The following is an 18,060-nucleotide window of genomic DNA, read 5'->3' on the forward strand; positions in this document are numbered from 1 at the left end:
TGATTCTTAGCTCATCTTCTTTTCAATGACATCATCTGCATCTAAACCATTTATTCCTTTACTCATCCAATGAACAGTCACTATGCAGTTGTCTTATGCTGGCACTATTTTGATATATACAATGGTCAGACACACTGTTTTGATAGAATAAAATGTGTAAAGGACTACAGAAAACTTACTGTCTTCTAGGGTAGACCGTTTAGTACAATAAAGGGTCTTAAATGCCATGAATATCATTTATGGAATGCTATGGAAGCACACAGCATCAGTATACAAGCTGGAATTGATAGCAAGATTAGTGATTGCTTTCTGGAGGTGTTACAATTTGAAGGTTCAATAAGAATTAGGAAAAGGGGGTGAGATGGGATGGCAAATGAGCTCTGGATATAGGAAAGAGCATGTTCACGAGACCCTCATACAAATTGAAAGGCAGGAGATTCTAGATGAAGCAAACAATGGGAAGGTGAATTGATTGGATGTTTTCCTGGAAAAGTCTGCATATATCTGATATAAGATATATGCATATATGCTCTGTCATCATATATCTGAGCTCTGAACCTGATCTTTGCCGCATGGGAGGGAAGACAGTAAAATAGTTTGTGAACACAACAAAATAACAGTTTAAATCATCTGTAGGGTCATCCTAGGAGTCAAGCAAGATAATATTGAATACTCAGGTACCTATTGCTTTTAAAAAGCTAATATTAGGCATGTTGAGAGATGTAAGGGGAGATGTAGAAAGGATAAAAGGTGTATTAAAGAAATTAGCTGTAGAACTTTCTAGAACAATGTAGGCAAAATCAAGGTGGCCTGAATAAGTATGGTGGCCATATAAGAAAGACAACAAGATGGATTTAGTAGATAGTTAGGGAGAAAAGGAATCAGTTAATTGATGGAGTAGAAGGAGAAGAAGGGATCGTGGATGGCAACAAAATTCCTCGCCTGCGTCTCTGAGTGGAGAATGTGTTTTGTTGGGATACAGGACTCTGCAAGAAGACCAGATGTAGGGAGGTCTGGACTGAATGGAATTAGCAATAAATTCAATGTGTTTGCAGTTTCCATAGAATCGAGTAACCATTTGGTAAGCCAGGACCATCACTAAGAATTCAGATTCATGTGCTTACTTGGGCAGCACATATACTAAAATTGGAACAACCAAGAGAAGATTAGCATGGCCCCTGTGCAAGGATGGCATGAGAATTTGTGAAATATTCCATATTTTTTCCCATCAAAGAAAGTTAAGTGGAGTAGAGTAGGGGGATTGAAGGGGAGAGCGGAGGAAAGACAATGGAATGAATCTGGCCTAACTTTCCTATGAACATACATAAATACACCCAGTGAATCTCACCATTATGTATATCCATAGTCATTAATTAAGAAAAAAAAAACACTGTAAGTAAACAGTAGAAAGATCAATAGAATAGAGGGAAGGGAACATGGAGAGAGAGCGGGAGAAGGAAAGGGGAAGTACTGGGGACTGAATTAGAGCAAGTTATATTTAATCATAATGTTATGAATAATTAAAAACAAACAAACAAATTAAAAGAACCACAGCCTCTGGGACAGGAGTCCCTGTGTTTTTCTTTCACTGTTAAAACAATACACCTTCTTTTTCCTTTTTCTAAAAAAAAAAAAAAAAAGAAAAAGAATTGGATTCACATGATCTTGACACTGAATTCACGTGATACAGAGTGAGAAGAGAAGATGGCAGAAAGAGAGCTAGCATGGAACCTCAGAGAAAAGAAACCAGGAGCACAGTGTCTTCGGGGAAAGGATGTCAGCAATTTGATCAGGTGAGGAAGAGGCCATCAATACACTTGGTGAAGGAAGTAACCAGGGAGGGGATGGAGCTGTGATTGAGGAGAAAATCCAGGAAAGAATATTTTAAAAATTGGTGTTGAAGAGGAAAGAAAAGATAGCCTACAGCTGAGAGGTGTAGCATAGTAAGAGAAATATCTTGTGGATGGGGAGAAAAGAGTTTTCAGGGCCTGGCAAGGAGCCAACCCAGACAGCTGCTTAAACATGCACACCTCTGTTAGAGTCTGTAAACAAGTCTGGATGGCGCCTGGCATTTTGCCAGAGGGAGTGGTTTGTGAAGTAACTCCAGCAAGCCATTTAGTGTGGAGATTCCTTATTGGTTGACTGCTGTATCTAGTTTATGTTAATTAGATAAGCTGTGTGGAATGTATATATACCCCTCCTGTCCTGCAATAAACGGCTCCCACTCCTGCTGTATCAATGTACACAAGTTGCTCATCACCCCCCGGTTATTTTGCTGCAGCCGGACTGCGGCACACCTCAAAGGCAATACTTATTGACACAGGGTTTTGGAAGATATGCAAAAAAGAAAAAAAATGCACTGAAGATCCTAGTAGAGAGGTTAAGCTGGCAACAGGGAAAGATGCATCTTATCTCTGCATTTGTGCTTTGACTCCCTCTGACTTCTCAAAGATCCTCCCATGTGGATTATTTAACTTAGATGTACAGGAACCCCCCTCAATTGGAAACTTGAGGAGAAGCCCACCCTATCCTCTGCCTCCTCTAGCTATTGTCACCACATCCTTTATAGACACCACCTTCCTGTAGATCCTCTCTCTCCCCTGCCTCCTTTGTCTTTTTTTTTTAAATTTTTTATTGTTGGTTGTTCAAAACATTACATAGTTCTTGATATATCATATTTCACACTTTGATTCAAGTGGATTATGAACTCCCATTTTTACCCTGTATACAAATTGCAGAATCACATCAGTTACACATCCATTGATTTACATATTGCCATACTAGTGTCTGTTGTATTCTGCTGCCTTTCCTATCCTCTACTATCCCCCCTCCCCTCTCCTCCCCTCTTTTCTCTCTACCCCCTCTACTGTCATTCATTTCTCCCCCTTGTATTATTTTATCTGTGTTTTTTTTTTCCTTTCGCGCTGCAATTAGGATTTTGTTCCTACCATTACACTAAATATCCCTGATGAAAATCAAGACGTGTAACTCTTGTCTAACTCAAGGGACATTTCTTCCATTTATTTCTTTCTCTTATATTAAAAACGTCAATATTTTTCACCAAACACTCCCAACTCCCTCCTACTTTGACATTATGATACATCCCATAATTCTCCAACCATCCACTCTTTGATTATGATCCTCTTTTTATCTCCTAGCGGTGGATATTCTGAAGCCTTTCGTCAAGCCTCCTCTACTTGTCTTCTTCTCTCCTTCTTTTCTTTGGTGAGATCCTTCATCTAGACATTTTGGTTCTCTCTGATGCCCTTTTCTAAATCAGTCACCACCCTAAGTTCATGCTGATTTGTCATTACAGTGGCCTTTATAACATTCCCCTCAGTTGTCTGCCAATTGCATCTCGTTAGGTCAGACACCAACTTCATCTTTTTTTTTCCTTCTTAGTCATGGCCTCCTCAGTTTCTTTAATTCTGTTGCCAGAAACACCATACTCCAGGCAGCAAATATGGAAGTCATAATGAATCCTGCTGTCTTAGGTTTCTATCATCTAAGCTACCCCCAACTCCATTGCATTAATACCATCTGCAGTGCTTGACTCTCTCTATATATTTTCCATGCTTCTACCCTAGTCTCAGCCTTAAATACACTCATATAGAAAATTATAAGATCTCATCATTTCACTATTCCCAAAGTCACGTTACCCTGCACAGCATTAGTGGACCTGATTTTTCATAAAACCTGATTTTTACCATGCAACTTCCTTTATGAAGAGCCTCTTTACCTATGGAATCAAGCCTGTGCCCTGAGCTTCACATGACTCACCAAACTCCAGGCTTATTCATTCCCATCTTACTTTTCTACATTTTCTCTACCACTCTTCAACTATAGACCTCACTCCAGGTGAGCTTCTCTTCACAAGACGTGTGGATCATATGCATCCCTGTTGCTAAGCCTTTGACACTGTTTTTTCTTCTCTTAGAATTCCCCGCCTACTTCAAGTCTTACAACTTCTTTGGAATATATTTTTAAAACTTTAGGAAAAGTGAACTTTCATTATTATCTCACTAATGTGGACATTTACATTTATATTAAATTTAGTCTTTCATTAAGTACATTTTATATGATTATAATACTGGGTATTTAAAAAAAATGGTATAGCTTGTTACTTTAAAAATATAAGGAATTTTAGCCTTAAAGAAGAAGGAAATTATGTCATTTTCAGGAAAATGGATGGAACCAGAGAACATTATATTAAGTGAAATACGCCAGATTCAGAAAGACAAATGTGATATGTGTCCTCTCATATGTGGAAGCTATAGAGAAAAAATGAAAAAATGAGATCACGTGAGAATAGAAGGGAGACCATTAGGGAGGATAAAAGGGAAGAGGGGAAAGGAGGAGGGGTATTGGGGAATGATGTTAATCCAATCATGTTATATGCAGTTACCAATATGCCACAAGGAACCCTATTGTCCCTTATAATTAATTTTACCAATAAAATAACTTTAAGAAATAAGAAAATGTAAAAAATATATATTTTGTTATAAACCTCTGTCAATACTAAGGACAGATATTTCATAAAATAAGATAGCTATTGAGTGAATATTGTTGAAAGAGACTGCATAAAATCAAAGACTTTATTTGCATTGTGTCACAAGAGCTGATTACCATTCACAGTTCTAGAACTGGGCAGAGAGACATGTATGTGATTTCTTAAATAAAGAATGGAGTAGAAGCTGGGTTGTTCAATGTGACTGTTGGTACCACAGGTCTTTGTCATTTTCTCTTGCAACATAAAATTAATCAGAGGGCCTGACCAGAAATATTTTAAGTGAGCTATTTTCTTCTCATGTCAGAGAGCTCAAAGTAATAGAATAAACAGTTTTTATTAAAAAAAAAAAAACATACTCACAAAGCACAGCAACATGAAGATTTAAAACATGATTTTCCTCTGGCAATTATCCAATTAAAACTGCTAAACCAAAAGTCAAGAAATTCATTTATGAACTAAGATCCCTTCTTGGGAAAATCAGTGTGCAGAGCTTAGCCCAGGCACACATAAGTTTTTTTCACTGTGACTCTTAAAATATAGCCAATCTATTTTAGAATAAAAAGTAGCATTCATATTTCTGAATGGCTCTGCATGCTACCAAAGCCCAAAGAACCCCTAGCTGTTTGGAAAAGAGTCAAATTTCCAGCAGTTCCTTTCATCAGATCAGAAAGAGGGACACACAAAAGTGTGGCAAAACAACAATTCACAATGAAATATCTGAGGGGTTTAATGGACTGTTTTCCCAAGTGAATTACTCTTTCTTGTGGAAGACCCTTAGAAATAGGTGATCTTTTGCAAGTTACAGGTTCAACATTGGAAGCTGAGGGCATGCTGTATGTTTTTGTCCTCAGTGACACATTTTGCAAAACATCTGAATTTTAAGAAAAACAGTGGATCATCTGTTTAAAGCACCAAAATTCAACTTAATACATCACACCTTTACCTAAACTTCTGAGTGATACATGCACATCCTGTATTCTACTTAGGCCTCCACAAAGTTTGTGAGTTTAACCACTTATTTAGAACAATAGTGCCTTCAAAATTTAAGAAAATTCAGAAAAATTTCACACAACACTTCAGGACTTGGAATTCCCATTTTTTTCATTAATATCTGCATAAAGTTTAAAAACCCACACTCCATCCAGATGTTGGAATGCAGAGCTCTGACAATTATTCTTGATAATCGGTCTTGTGAAGACCTCTAAGGGTTAAAACTATACACAATATGATGAGTATACTTCTACAGCTCCACTGAGTCTCCTTAAGTTTTTCCCAAGCCATCAATCTAACTGTCATCCCCATCGTGATCTCTGAGCCACATCATGACAATAATGTTTCAGGTCATTCTGCTTTACCACTAACGAATTCACATCTGGCATCTCATCACCATGGAGACTGTGATTGTTTGAATTGCGACCTCTCTTTAACCCTTAATGTCTTCTGTTGATGTCTTAATCTCTCATGCCTAAGAATGTGACTGTATTTGGAGACAGCGTTTTTAAAAGAGGTAACTAAGTTACAAAGATGCCATTAGGTGGACCCTAATCCAATAGGATGGGTATCCTTATGAGAAGAGGGAATCAGGACATAAGACCACACAATGACACAGGGTAAAAGCAGCAAGGCAAGGAGAGAGGCCTGGGAGGAAATGAAACCTCAGATACCATGATTTCAGACTTCTAGCTGCTGGAATAGAAAGAAATACACTTTTGTTGTTCAAGCTACAGACTCAGTAGAGCTTTGTCTTGGTAACCCCGGAAAACTGAGACAGAGCCTCTTCTGTAGCATTAGGATTCCCAAGTATGAGAACTAATTTAGTGTTCCTATGACCTGAACGAGAAGTCTAACTACCGATTAATATGGGTAACACTTTATCCTTAAAGTTTTCAGACTGAAGAGAAATATATATATATATATATATATATATATATATATATATATATATATATATATATATATTTCTCGATCTTTACATAAAAATAGTAAAAATAGCCAACACTTAGTGAGCAATCTTTATGTATCATGCAAGCTTTTAAGAGCTCCAGAAGGTATTACTTTTAGATAAATCTATTACTTTGTTCACTCCTCGTAATGTTCAATGCAATAAATACTATTATTATCTGTAGTTTAAGGATGAGAAAATGGAGGCAAAGAGAACTTAAGTGACATATCTGCAAAGAAATCAGGGATATGGTTGTCAAAGTAGTTTAACTCCAACTTGTACATTTACCATTAATAGCCTCTTCATATATGTACAAAATGTCTATTTTCCTATGTATTTGAACATGTTGTCACCCCTTCTTTTCAAATAAAAACTATCCAAGATATTTTTATATAGGTGTAAAATTTCAACTCTCTTTTAACTAGTACTTCCTTAGGAACAAAACATTTGGGTTTCAATCCAAGATCACGCCTCTCTTTTCTTTCTCAGTCTTCATCCTTACAATTTTCTGACATATTTATTAAAAACAAATATATCTATGTGTACCCATGATTTTTTTAGTCCAATCATTGATTAAATATAATTCTTGACCTCATGTTCAATCTCATTATGATAAAGAAAAAAATGTATTAAATAGCCAAAGGAGAAGGAAGGAAAGAGTGGAAATAAAAAAAAAAGAATTATAAATGTAATCACTGGATCTTATATCAGGAAAAATGATCCACAGAGCTAAATATGCAAAGAACATTGTTGAGGAATGGGAAGCCCCTCTAAAAGTCTGGTTTCCATTTGGAATGCATCTGGCATACTAAAAGGGTTTCTCCAACAGGAGTTACACACAGTCATAGAGTTCAAAGTCCCCAATATCAAATGTGAAGATGCCTAAAAGAAACTTTAGCCAGTTCTTATCAGATATCTAAGTGCTCTCGAAAATGCCAGTAAAGCTTTAAGGACTAAGAATATTGACCATTTTGTTGACTTCAACAGTTACATCAGAAGTATCCCGAAGCTTCTGAAGTGAAAAAGACTGCTCAGATGAACTCTGTGGGCTGGTGGTCCTGGAATGGCACCTGATACAGAAAAAAGTAACACAGTTTAGTAATTATGCCCCTTTTAAAAACTGAATGACTAAAATAATTCATTTCAATAGTATCTTAAGAAGTTCCAAAAGGTAATAGAACACATGGCAGGATAGGGTTACATGTTGAATTAAGAACCAAGAGTCACCTGGTCAGAATCATCGCACTGTAAAAGAATCCCTTTAACAATCTATGGAGGAGATTTCAGAGTCTTGTTTCTGTTATATTAGCCTTTGTACAACTTTTGGAAAGATTATGAAAATGTTTATACTGGAAGAACCATCAGTTTGTAATTTTATTCATTAATACTGAATCTTTCTATTTTTTACAGGTGTAACTCAGTCTTCCTTTGGACTATTCTTCGAAAATGTAAAAAGTGATCGTGTTTCCCCCAAGTCATCTATTTGTTACATGAACACTCCAATTCTCAGCTCTTAATCTATGAAACACTTCCAGAACATCTACATTCTGCAGGTACTTCCCTATAAATATGCATTTAATTAATTTATTATGTAAATCTTTTTTCCCTTTCTATAGGTGTTGTCTGTTCTCTGTGTTTGCTTTCCTTTTTCGCACAGAAGACTTTAGTTTGATGTAAGCTCACTCATCTATTTTAGCATTTTTCCCTGTATTTGGGAGGTCTTGTCCAAAAACAAACAAACAAACAAAATTCTTCCATATTCTAATTTCCTAAAGTGTTTCTCCTATTTTTAATTTTAGTAATTTCATAGTTTCACATCTAGTAATTTCATAGTTTCACTGAAGTACTTCATCCAATTAGAGTTTACTTTTGTAACTGGTGAGAAATAGGGTCCAGTTTCATACTTCTGCATGTGGATGATATTCAACTTTCTCAGCACCATTTATTGAAAAAAAAAAAAAAAAAACACTATCCTTTTCCTAATTCATATTCTTACCATCTTGATCTGTTAGAGTCTGTAAACAAGTCAAGATGGCGCCTGGCATTTTGCCAGAGGGAGTGGTTTGTGAAGTAACGCCAGCGAGCCATTAAGTGTGGAGATTCCTTATTGGTTGACTGCTGTATCTAGTTTATGTTAATTAATATAAGCTGTATGTAATGTATATATACCCCTCCGGTCCTACAATAAACGGCTCCCACTCCTGCTGTATCAATGTACACAAGTTGCTCGTCACTCCCCGGTTATTTTGCTGCACCCGGACTGTGGCATTGATCCAAAATCAGTTGACTATGTTTGTATGGGTTTACTTCTGAGCTCCATTCTGCTATGCTGGTCTATGTATTTATTATTTTTGCCAATACCATGATTGGTTTCATTACTACAAATTTGCAGTATGTTTCAATGTCAAAGAATATAATACCTCTGTATTTTTGTTTCCTCAAGATAGTGTTGGCTATTTGGGTTGTGTGGTCCCATATAAATTTTAAAATTATTTTTTCTAGATCTGGAGAAAATGTCTTTGATACTTGGACAGAGATCATATTGAACCTGTAAATCATTTTGGGTTGTATGGACATTTTAACAATATATCTTTTCTAATCCATAAAACACAAGGTATCTTTCCACTGTTTTGTGTCGTCTTCAGTTTCTCTCACCACTGTTCTATAATTTTCATTGTAAAGATATTTTAACACTTTGGTTAAACGTGTTCCAAGATATTTTAATTTTTCGTAGCTATTATAAATGAAATTGATTTCTGGATTTTTATTTCAAATAATTTGCTATATCAATGCCATTGACTTTTCTGTATTGATTTTGTATCCTGCAACTTTACTAAGTGCATTAATTTAGCTCTAACAGTTTTTTGATGGGCAAATTTTTTTCTATATGTTAGATCATGTTTTCTTACTTTTCAATTTAGCTGCCCTTTATTTCTTTCTCTTGCCTGATGGCTCTACCTGAGAATTCTAGAACTACATTGGACAAAAGTTTGGTAAAAGTGGGCATTCTTGTTTTGTTTGAGATCTTACAGAGAAATCTTTAGCTTTTGCCAATTAAGCATAACATTAGCTCTTTGCTTATTATTAAATAACATTTATTAGGCTGAATTATGTTCCTTCTATACCAAATTTGTTCTATGTTTTTGTTGAATTTTATCACACATCCTTTCTGTACCTTCTGAGCTAACTATATGTTTTTTATCCTTTATTCTGTCACTGTTGTTTGTCATATTTATTGATTTGATTATATCGAACCATCCTTTCATCACCGAGATGAATTCAACTTGACCACAGGGACTAATCTTTTTAATATGTTGTTGGATTCAGCTTGCTAGCATTCTGGTCAGCATTTTTGCATGTATGTCAGTGAAGGATACTGTGTGTACTTTGTGGTTGTTCTGCCCTTGTCTGGTTTTAGAAACAGGGTAAAGCTGGCTTCATAGAATGTGTTTGAAAGAATTCCTTAATCTTCTATTTTTTGGATTAACTTAAGGAAAACTAGTATTATTATCTGTGTATTATTTATTTAGCACTACTGGGGTGCTATACCCCTGAGCAATATCCCTAACACTTTTTATATTTTTATTTTTAGATGGAGTCTCATAAAGTTTTAGAAGCTGACCTTACAGTTAGTTGCAATCCTCATGCTTGAGATCCCCAAGTCTTACAGACGTGAATGACCATGTGCAGTGCTGAGAGCCATAGCCAAGTAGGAATGACTTAATCTTCTATTTTTTGGATTAACTTAAGGAAAACTAGTATTATTATCTGTGTATTATTTATTTAGCACTACTGGGGTGCTATACCCCTGAGCAATATCCCTAACACTTTTTATATTTTTATTTTTAGATGGAGTCTCATAAAGTTTTAGAAGCTGACCTTACAGTTAGTTGCAATCCTCATGCTTGAGATCCCCAAGTCTTACAGACGTGAATGACCATGTGCAGTGCTGAGAGCCATAGCCAAGTAGGAATGACGCATGGCAATTTCCTTGTCAGCCTACCCAATGTTGCTTAGAGGGAGGACTCTCCCTTGTGGAAATGGGCTTGCCTTGGACCCAGGTCATTTGCAGTGACATTGCATGAATGTTTGAGAGTTTTGGTTGAAAGGTGACCCTGCTCAAGGACCAGGGTGGATCAGGGTTTAGGGTGGATCCTGCTGGGAATAGGGCGCATCCTGCTGCCTCAGGCGCCCGCTCCTTGAGTTCCCTTTGAGTTCTCGCGGGATTCAGAGAGTATTTGGTATGCAGAGCCCGGTCGAGGTGTGGATTTTCCCCAGAACATGCGTGTAGAGTGCCGGTGAGAGTTCGGGAATAAAGAGTTGCTGTTGGAATCTACAAGGCTTTTGTGGTGGCTCGGTTATTTTGTGCCCAGCCAGACTGCGGCAGTGCAGCTTAATTCTTTAAATCTTTGGCAGAACTCAGGAGTCAGGCCATTTTTTTCCTGAGCTTTTCTTTGATGGGGGGCCTTTTATTACTGATTAAATGTCATCACTTGTGATTTATCAATTCAAACTCTCAATTTACTAAAGTTACAGTCTTGGAAATCTGTCTAGGAATTTGGTATTCTAGGTTATCAATTTGGGGCATTATAATAAATTATAATGGTCTTTTGAATTTCTGTGTGACAGTTGTACTATCTCTCTTATCTGATTTTATTATTTGAACCTTCTCATTTTTAGTTAATCTAGCTAGTGGTTTATGTATTCATTTTTTCAAAGAATTAGCTCTTTGTTTTATTGATACCTTATATTTTCTGTTTTAGTCCATTTCATATATTCTTGCTCTGATCTTTATTACTTCTTTCCTATGAGGTTTGATATATTCTTGTTTTTCTAGTTCCTTAAGATGCAATATAAGGGGCTGGGGTTCTGGCTCAGTAGTAGACTGCTCACCTAGCATGTGCAAGGTGCTGGGTTTGATCCTCAGCACCACCTAAAAATAAATGAATAAATAAAATAAAGGTATTGTGTCCAACTACAACTAAAAAAATATTTTAATTAAAATAAATAAATAAAGATGCAATGATAGATTGATTATTTGAGATCTTTCTACTTTTTCAACATAGGCATTGAACATTATAAACTTTACTGATTTTGCTGTATCTCATAAGTTTGATATCTTATCTTTCTACTTTTTCAACATGGGCATTGAACATTATAAACTTTACTGATTTTGCTGTATCTCATAAGTTTGATATCTTGGATCTCAATTTTCATTTATTTCTAGAGACTTCCTTATTGATTTTCTCTTTTATATGTTGCTTGTTCAAAAGTAAGTTCTCTAATTCCCATATATTTAGTTTCTATATTTTCTCTTGTTAGTGATGTCTATTGTTATTGCATTTGGTCAGAAAAGACACTCAAAATTATTTCAATTTTTTGAGATTTCTTTTGTAACATATAATCTATCATGGAGAAGTTCTATGAGCTGATGAAAAAAGTGTGTATTCTTGAACTGTTAGATGGCATGTTCTGTCAAGGTCCATTTGTTCTAGGTTGCAATTTAGTTCTGCTATTTTCTTTGCTGACTTTCCATTTGATCATCTTGATCACTTTAATTGCTGAAAGTTGATTTGTAACATCTAAACTTTTTTGTGTGTCAGAAATTATCTTTTCATTATGTACATTCATATTTTTATATATATGTGTGTTTTAATATTGGATACCTATATGTTTATAATAGTTATTTTCTCTTTGTGAATTGCCCTTATAAATACTTTCTTTGAGTCTGTTTTTGTTTTAAAGTCTAGGTTATCTGCTGGAAATATAACTACCCCTGCTTGTCCCTGTGCTAGTTTCTTAAATTCTTTTTACTGAAATTAATGTCTTCTGCAACCAAAGAATTCTTTCCTCCAAATTTCATATGTTTTTCTTTTCAAACTGCAAAATTTTCAAATCTTTCTGTCCTTCTAGCTTTTGATTTTCACTGTAAACTTGTCTAAAAGGAACAAGCAGTATCCATGCCATAGCCCCAATGCTGTACTCTCTAAAAATTTCTTCTCCTAGATGCATTTATCTGTCACCTTTAAATTTAGCCTCACACAACATCTCAGCCCATGGGCAAAATGTAGACACGTTTTTGCCAGCATTTAGCAGGCATGATTTTAGTCCAATGACCAATAAATTCACATCTGAAACTTCATGAGCATTGTCTTTGCTGTTCACATTTCTATTATATTTCTGGTCTTCTGAATTTCCACCAGAATTTTTTGCTAAGCTCTGCTTACAACACCTGGAGTCTGCATTGCCAAACATTTCCACAAATCCTCCCTCAAACCAGTTACAAAGGCTTCTGAAACTCATAGTTGTTATCACAGCAATGACCCCACACCTGTTACCAATTTCTTGTATTAGCTTTTCATCACCATTATGAAAACATCTGACTTAAGCAACTTAAAGAAAGAGGGCTTTATTTTGTTTCATGGTTTCAGATATTTCAGTCCAAGACTGTCTGGCTCCTGGGCAGAAACACTGTGGCAGAGGAAACATATCAGCTCATGGCAGACAGGAAACAGAGAAGGAGAGAGAAAGATAGAGGGGAAGAAAGGAAAGGGTCTGTTGACAAGAAACACACTTACAGAACATGCTGCCAATGATTTGCTTCCTCCTACCTTGCCTTACTGCCTCCTCATTTTACACTTCCTGGTAGGCCATTTAACATCTATGGATTAAATCTCCTGATGAGGTCAGAGCCTTCTTGATCCAATCACTGTCAAATTTCCCAACTCTGAACATTGTCACTTTACTTCATTGGAGACCAAGCCTTCAACACATGAGCCTTTGGGGGAACATTGCAGATGGTGTAATGGTTTAGACCATTACATTCACCAAAAAGCATCAGAAGTTTTTGGGAAACCATAACCTCAGTTAATAAGGTACCATAAATAGGCCAGAGATTAACCAGTGTGGAAGATCTTTTAGGTAGAGAATTAAAAACAGTTGTTTTAAGGACCTTGAAGAAAACACAGAGAAATATTTTAATATTCTAAAAGAGAAATTTAGCAAAGACATGGAAACAATTTTGAAAAAATCAAGCAAATTATTGAGCTGAAAATTAAGTACATAATAGAAGGCATTCATAGCAAGATAAATTGCTTAGTATCTCAATTATATCTCAATAAACTGTTGAATGCTTGAGAAAGGCAAGTAAGTTTTGAGAGCTTGCTCTACCAGTTATCAAAAATTCACAGCTATAGCAATAAAGATAGTGTGATTATAGTGCAAGGCCAGACAAACAGACTAATGGAAAATAACAGAGAATGTAGAAATAAAAACATGAATGCCTGGCTTACCATAAATGTTGCATTGTAGAACAGAGAAAGAAGGATGGTCTTTTATGTAAATAGAGCAGGATTTTTAAAAAGAATAAAAAACATGACATTTTCCTGTTTTCAAAAATCCTCCAGTTTTGTTTCAGGTTCATAAATCAGAAAGGCAAACTGATGTTTAAAGAAAAACTCTGAACACACTGATTCAGAATTGTCTCCTTGCTTTCTTATTTGGACCTACTGGAATATTATAAGAGTGCAGATATACCCAAAATTATTTTTGCAGAATTGGCTGGGTTTGGTGGTGCATGTCTATAATCACATCAACTTGGGAGGCCAAGGCAGGAGGATCGAAAGTTTAAGGGCAGTCTCCCCAACTCAGCAAGAGACTAAGCAATTTAGCTAGATCACCATCTAAAAAAAAAAAATTAAAAGTCTGCATATATGGCTCAATGGTAAAACACCCCTGGATTAAATCACTGGTGCCAAAAATAAAAATAAAATAAATATTTTAGCACAATTAAATATCTTCCAGGATGTTTCATTCATTAATCATTCAAAGTCCTTCTTTTTCTGATATTTAAAGAGGAAATTTCTCTGAAAGTTTTGGAGTTCAGTAAATGATACCCAAAAGTGAAGACCTCAGAAGCAGCCCTAGATGTAGTTTATTTCTGACCTTCTTCCCTCAGATTCTGTCCCTCATCCACATTTTCCCTTGAGGTAAGTCATGTAAACTAGAATTCTTCAAGGCAGGTCACAGAAACCAGAACTCTCTTTCTCCAAAGCAAGCCATAAAACCTAAAAAATGATCCCATAATATTTGATCTTTCTGTGTAACTGTTGGCCATAAAGAAATCAAGACTCCATTCCCTCCAGTCCCATACTCAGGAGAAAGAAAGAAAGAAAAACTGAATCTAAACAGACAGGCCTTCTGAGTTCCTCACTCAGTTAATTGCTATTAGATTATTAGATCAGAACTTTTCTTTTCCAATTATATATCTACATGAATGTCCATGCTTCATCCAGACTAAGCATGAAAATGTTTTGCATAAATTCAAGTATTAGTTTTAAGTATAAGGTCTTTGATCTTGGTAGCCTGTCTTTTTGTAAAGGGTGTAATCCATGAACTTTTGTTAATGGACAGGAAAAAGATCATTCCCTTATCCGCACCTACAAAAGAGGACCAAAGCCTTATGTTCCATCTTTAATTACTCCCTCTTTTCCTTTTTTCTGTGGCAAAATGCTTTTTGGCATTTAAGTTCTTTTACTGTCTGCAGTGTTTTACCATAAGCACTCTGCTGCCTCCCAAAATTCATACTGTCAACTTTAACTGTGATAAGCAGCCTCATAAGCTCAGATGTTACATTAATTTCATGCAGTCACTTTTTATAGTTTTCCCAACATGCATATGGAGTACTTTATTCAGTTGCAGATGGTTTCAGAATAGGTTTTTCTCAGCAAATATGAGTGATAGTCAATAATACATAATGAAGTGCTAACATGTTGCTACTTATGAGCACCAGAGCTATACCATATATCATATTGCCATGAAGGTATATCATATAACAGATTCACATTATTTTTCTTTATAGTACAACGTGTTTTGTATGAGTGTGGCATGTGTGGGTGTGGGTGTGTTGTGTATGTGTAGGCTTGTTAATCTTTCCACACACTTGAGACAATCATTTACTCTTTTTTGATATATATACATGTATATATATATATAGATAGATATAGATATAGATATAGATATGTATATATTTTTATACATATCTATATGTATCTATATATACATATATATATTCACATGAATATAAAATAACCTCTATTTGTTTGATTGTAAGTTGTACTAACTTATCTTGCTTATTTTTGCAGAGCCTTATTCAAAATAATCTTAGAAAAGTTGACTCTGTTTAGTATGTGTGATACTAATATCCACTGAAGAAAGTTAACATGTTTACAGCACTTAACTCTATAACTTACCTTCTGTAAATTTATCTTAAAATAATCAAAAAGTAAGAAAAGGACTAAATGCAAAAGGATAATTTTTATATTGTATTACTTGTGTTAACCCACAGAATGGAAGCAGCCAAAGTGTTGACATTATGATCATGGATAGAGGTAGGGGGTCATATGCAAATTATGCCTTATCTATTTAATAAAATGATGAGGTAATCAAAATAATTAATATGAATATCACATTAAAAATGGGAAGTGTTAAAGATATATAGATGCTCATACTAAGATTTCTCTAGTCTAATAATCAGCATATAAACCTTACTTAGTTTATAGAGCTAAAGGTAGAATTCTAAAAACAGAGAATTGGATCAGATTTTTAAATGATTAAGAATAATTTTCTAAGTATATATTTCTTTCCAAAACAATGCACAGTTAAAATTGTGAGACTGATGAGTTTGTGTTCCTCGGTGAGCATTTGTCAGTTTTCGGGTTATCCAACCCGAGCCTCTCATATCATTATCTCAATCTTCTCTTTGGAGGAAAACTGTATATGTATGGACTTTGGAAATAGCAACCATTTTCAAGTAGAAAGATGAAAGGACAAGTTTATTACAATTTTTCTATTCTCTGATTCAGTGAGCAGGCATTTGAATCTCAGTCAATCTCAGGCTTTTCCCCAGGATTCCAAATCCTGAATACATTTTCTATCAAGTGGCTGGTGGGAGGTCACAACAGCAATGCCTGTTAATATAAATTTTTTGTTAGCACTCATTTCATTATGAATCTTTTACCCAACCCTATAGAATTCTTTTTTGTTGTTGTTCTGTTGGAGCAATCTCCAGAGAGAGCTCTAATGCAGCTTTCTCTGAGTCATCTTTTATTGCAATTTTTCTCATCATTATGGATTCAGAATATGTCATTGATTTTACAATTTCAAAACTTTGCCAAGGCGTGACATTTCCTTAACCATCATTAGGGGTATAGAAAAATATAACATCAATTTACATCTTTCTAGGATGTGACCTTTAGTTATCAATTATTTTTTTTCTTTTTTTTTCTGTTTCTTTTTTTTTTACTATATGATTTATTTTATTTATTTTTAGTCATACATGACAGCAGAATGTATTTTGACATATAATACATACATGGAATGTACATAGAATTCTTTTATCTGCTTTTCCCAACCTGTTTTATTTACTCAAAGAAGTCTTGAATTGTTTCCATTACTCATAGCCTAGAACCCTTTCTGATCTATAGGAACACAGGTGACTTCACTATTAAAGTTGTTCTTATCTGCATATGTTAGAATAATACATACAAACTGATGAAGAAGAAATCTCAAACATCAGAATGTTAAAGTGAAATAAGAGAACCAGAAAAGGAAATAAAATCAAAGAAAAAAAGGTATAAGATTAAGTTTATATATTCAGTTTAAAAACATTAAACAACTCAGAGTTAGCACAGTTCACTTTAAGTAGAAAGAGTGAGTTTCCTTGAGTTTAGAGACTGATTGGGACTTAAGATAATGAAAACCCTCTTTCACCTTAAGGTTTTTTTCTAAGTTGTAAAGGGGGTCTCTGTTTCATTTGTAATTTGTTTGTTTTAGTTTTCTTTAATTAATGTGTATTTATCTGGTAAGAGTAGTGGTGTTTGTTGATAGTGACATTGTTGTTCATGTTCAGAAAACAAAAGATTTTATGCTTAGGTACCTGGGAAAGGTGATTGGAAAGAACAGAATAATTTTCTGTTTCTCTTCTAACCCGAGAATTTTGGTTTGACCTCTTGTAGGAAAAAGATATTGCATAAAATAAAAGCATTTGTTCTGACAAGATAAAGTGAACATGCAGATCTGGGACACCAGCTTTGTAAGACAGAATGAAGGAGTGGGCCATTTCTTCCTCCTACTGCAGTTGATCATAAACCTTTGCCATCCTGAACCCTCTGGGTAGATGTATCCAGTGAAATGCTTTGCCTGGTGAAAACACTGGAATGCCATTTCATCCAGCTGAACAGTTTATTCATGGATGAACTAGCACAGTGACTATGGTCAGTTATTTCCAGAAAGTTCCTCTTTGGCCTTGGTTTCTAAGAAAATAGGTTTTCCTCTACTATAAGTGAGTAAAACTCTGACAAAAGAAATTAAATCTTGAAACAGCCAAAGGGAGGACTCCAAACTAATGAAATTCAGATATTAATATTAATGTAAAATTTGTTTCCAGAAAACATAAAATGTAGGGAAATTTCTAATTATTTTCAGGCTAAACTATGCTATTATTATATTATAGTAGCCTACACTTTGCTACTCTCCACCAACATGAAAACACAACAAAACCGAAGTCTCAAATCCATGTCTCTCTTCCTTATCACATCAGGCCATCCCC

The 18,060-nt window shown here is 35.2% G+C and overlaps 1 non-coding gene across 1 annotated transcript; it reads left to right on the forward strand.

Annotated features, from left to right (window-relative positions):
• The first annotated feature begins 1,116 nt into the window (after window positions 1-1,116).
• LOC114087832 (U6 spliceosomal RNA) lies at window positions 1,117-1,223 on the forward strand. The gene has a single exon (XR_003581894.3). It is a non-coding gene; the product is annotated as a U6 spliceosomal RNA (small nuclear RNA).
• The last annotated feature ends 16,837 nt before the right edge of the window (window positions 1,224-18,060 follow it).

Source organism: Marmota flaviventris, chromosome 8 (genome assembly GCF_047511675.1).
Source record: "Marmota flaviventris isolate mMarFla1 chromosome 8, mMarFla1.hap1, whole genome shotgun sequence".
Taxonomy (NCBI): Eukaryota; Metazoa; Chordata; class Mammalia; order Rodentia; family Sciuridae; genus Marmota; species Marmota flaviventris.